Source organism: Gekko japonicus, unplaced genomic scaffold, assembly GCF_001447785.1.
Source record: "Gekko japonicus isolate JY-2015 unplaced genomic scaffold, Gekko_japonicus_V1.1 scaffold795, whole genome shotgun sequence".
NCBI lineage: Eukaryota > Metazoa > Chordata > Lepidosauria > Squamata > Gekkonidae > Gekko > Gekko japonicus.
In genome coordinates this window covers 582,196-586,025 of record NW_015171527.1, presented here as the reverse complement: position 1 = coordinate 586,025, position 3,830 = coordinate 582,196, and positions in this window count along the sequence as shown.

The window sequence follows — 3,830 nt, the reverse complement described above, 5'->3', positions numbered from 1 at the left end:
GAGGAGGGAGACGGGAGGGGGGAGGAGCTCCCGCTGCAAAATGACACCCTGGCCCGTGGGGGAGGGGAGGGGAGGGGAGGGGAACGCCCCCCCCCGCCGCCGCAAACAGGGACACCCCTCCTCCTCCTCCCCCCACGGGCCAGGGGGGAAGGGAAGAGGCACGACCCCCTCCCCAGCTAGGCTTCCTGTGGCCTGTTTCTCTCTCCCCCCCCCCTCTCACGCGCGCGCACCTCAAGTGCAAACCCCTCCCCACATTTCCCAAATGGAAAACAGGGACACGCTTGTGTGAGTGAGTGAGTGTGTGTGCGTGCTCTGCTCAGCCTCTCACAGCTGTGGCCGCGGCTGGAAGGGATTCGGGTCCCCCTCCCTCCTCCTCCTCCCGCCGCCACAATTCAAGGCTGTTCTAGGGAGTGGGGGGGGGGGGTTATGGAAGTTTTAACTTTTGTAAAGACTTCTTCTCTTAAAATAAAAGAAACGCCACTTTCTTCCCGGGGTGCACTCTTCTCTCTCTCAACTTTCCTGCTCGGACGCGCATTCCCATGGAGTTCGACGGGCCTTACTTCTCGGTAAATTGAGCGTAAAGGCTGCAGTCCTAAACGGAGTTACGCCCCGAGTTACCCACGGGCTGCAGAAAGGTGTGAGCCTGTTTAGGATTGCGCTGCTGCCAGCTCGGTAAACTGCGCACAAAGTTTGTAGCGAACAAGCCTGAACAGGAGGAGTCTTTGTCGCACTTTCAAGACTGAACGAAAGTTTTTTTTTTTTAATTATTATTGCCGCATAAGCATTTGTGCGCTGCAACACGCCGCCTCTTCGGATCTACGGGGTTTGAAAAATATTCCCCAGATGGGGGCTTGATCCGAAGGGGGCTTCTCTAGTCCAGAAAAGTTTGTGCCGGAATAAAATCTCGAGCCCTTTAAGGTGCCATGAGACTCCTGTTGATTCGTGCTGCAACTGACTAAGACGGCTGCCCCATGGAGGCAACACGCCTGTGCGTGTTTACTCGGAAAGTAAAGCCCACGGAGTCTGCTCTTAGCCCTAAGTAAATGTGGTTAAGACTTGACAGTGGGACCCAACTGGGGAAATTCTTTTCAGATCAGCATGCACAAGATTGAGCTGTTAATCTATCTGGGGATCTGGTCGTACTTGCTGTAACTCAAAACGCTTTTGTCGATTTTGACTAACTAGGAACGAGGAGGGGGAGGGGGGGAGCCAGGCGCTGACGTTTTGTGTCCATTTACATGCCTGCGCGTGAGGATCCAGAGGCATCCCCCGCTACGCCTCCCTGCAGAAATTTAACTCCTAGAGGCCCGCACCAGTGAAACAACAAGAGTTTTGTTGCAAGCTTTCTGCGCGCACTAACAAGATATCTTTAAAAGATACGTGCACACATTTCCCAAGCGGCAAAATGCAGGCATAGTTTACTTGGAGCAGATACCAGAAAATAGAAACAGCTGGAGATTATGCAAGTGTTTTGTCTCCTTCCCCTCCCATTTTCCTCAGTTGACTACTTTCCTTTCTATCTTGATTTATCTTCTCCCTTTACTTTCGGTCTTGTGTCTCTGCCAAGTTTATCTTTTCTATCCTTTGCATATGTAGGTGTGTGTGGTATGTCTCCACTAATTCGTGAGCAGCACCCATGATTTTTATCCCAACTTTCTCCCCTACAGCTTCTTCAAATGAACTCCAATTCCATGCCACACCTCCACGGTGTCCACACCCGGTTTGGCTGCTATTCCTCACCAGGCGTCCTTCCTTTTCCTGCACAGTTCCCCCTTTCCTGAATAGCCCCAGCTCAGTTCCTTCCACTTCTCTTGCCATTCCTTTCACCCTGCTATTTTGACAGGTTTTTAAAAACTGTTGTGTTTCACATCCATAGGACACATTTGAGAGACTAGGCTCTGCTACATTAACATGGAGCCAGTGTTTAGACTGATACTCCTTATAGACTTGTGAATCTTGAACTACCAATGGAAATGAACACAGTACTAGTGCAGGGCTGATGTTTCAGGAGGGGTTTGTCACGGGGGTGGGTGGTTTGTAAAGTGGTTAAAGCAATGTGACTCCCACCAACGTTTTTTTGAAGTTGCACTGATTTCTAACCTTCCTGTAGCTTTCTGGATCCACATGCCAAATAATTACACACTATTTTCCTTCTCTGCAACAGAAAACACAGAAATATCACATCACTTAACACAGAATGAGTTTATAATTTTTTCATGTTTAGCATTAGAAATATATAGCATAACTGAGCAAGACTTTTTTTAAGGTCACTGTGCACATTATGCAGAAGCAAACCAAATTTGCCACTGAGCTTCCCAGAACCTCCTCTTTCTGCTCACCTTATTTCTGCTCCTTCCTGCTGTCGCAACCCACCTGTGAGAGTCATCCATTTTGGGGTTCCAACACATAGTTGAGAATCACTGTTCTAGAATAAGGGAGGCCTGGGGTCAGATCCCCAATAACCATGAAACCCACTGGATATCCTAACCAATCTAACCTACCTTCAGTGGAGAAAGAGAGAACTGCTCTGTGCAACATGAAGGAGGGACATAATAAAAATGTGATAGAGTTTAATTCAGCTATTGCTGCAAGATCTGGGAGAAAGTAATTAAGGATCCAGGAAGTGGAATGACTACTGTCTGAAAACAAATAATTGGATAATGAGTAATTGCATCTTCCATCTCAATTAACAGGACACTTTTTTCTTTCAGCATATGATGTACAGTGGAAGTAAACTGGGAAAAATGTGTCTAGTGATGAAGTGAAGAGTTAACACATAAGGCTCACAAGGAGCAATAATGGGGATGGAGTCAAGAGTTCCAAACAGATACACAGCCTATGGCTCAAAGCCTGAAAACATGTGAGTACTACCAATGTCCCTTACAGTGAATGTTCACACAATAGCAACTGCTTTCCCTCTAATAGCATTGTAAAAAAATTACACACATTGCATTTTTGTTGTTGTTGTTGTTCAGTCGCACAGTCAAGTCTGACTCTTCGCGACCCCATGGACCAGATCACGCCAGGCCTTCCGGTCTTCCGCCGTCCTCTGAAGTTTGCTCATTGCATTTACACATTGCATTTACAGAATATCTTTATCATAAGTCAAATACCATTGTATCTTGGGTATAGAAAAAAATCCCACAAAACTGTTTTTTAATATGTTGTCGAAGGCTTTCACGGCCAGAGTTTAATGACACAGAGAGTACTCCCATCTTTCTGTGTTATACCTCTGAGGATGCCAGTCTCAGCTGCTGGCAAAGCTCAGGTACTGCAATGCCAGGACCACAGCCATACAGTCCGGAAAATCTATAACAACTAATAAAAACTGTTTTTGTTTGTGGTAGCAGAAATTATTGTGTGAAACACCCAGAGCTTGAAACACACTTTGACATGAAGCAGAATGTTTCTTTTGTGTAGATCTACTCCTCTCCTTTTGCATACGGAATAACTCCAATGAGCATAGTTCTTTACAAATCTATACATTAAAGTGGGACACAAGGGGTTACGAGGCACACTACGGGAGATTATCAACAAGTCCCTCTTGGAGGGACAGTTCCCGAGTGCGCTCAAGGAGGTGATGGTCCACCCACTCTTAAAAAAAACATATTTGGACCCAGCCGAATTGGCTAACTATCAGCTGGTGTCTAACTTGCCATATTTGGGCAAACTTATTGAGAGGGCGGTGGCATTACAGCTACAGAGCTTTCTGGAGGACGCTTCAGTCTTAGATCCCTTCCAGTCCAGTTTTCACCCTGGTCGCCCTGACTGACGATCTCCGAAGGCATCTGGATCGAGGAGGTGTGGCGTCACTGCTGTTGTTAGATCTG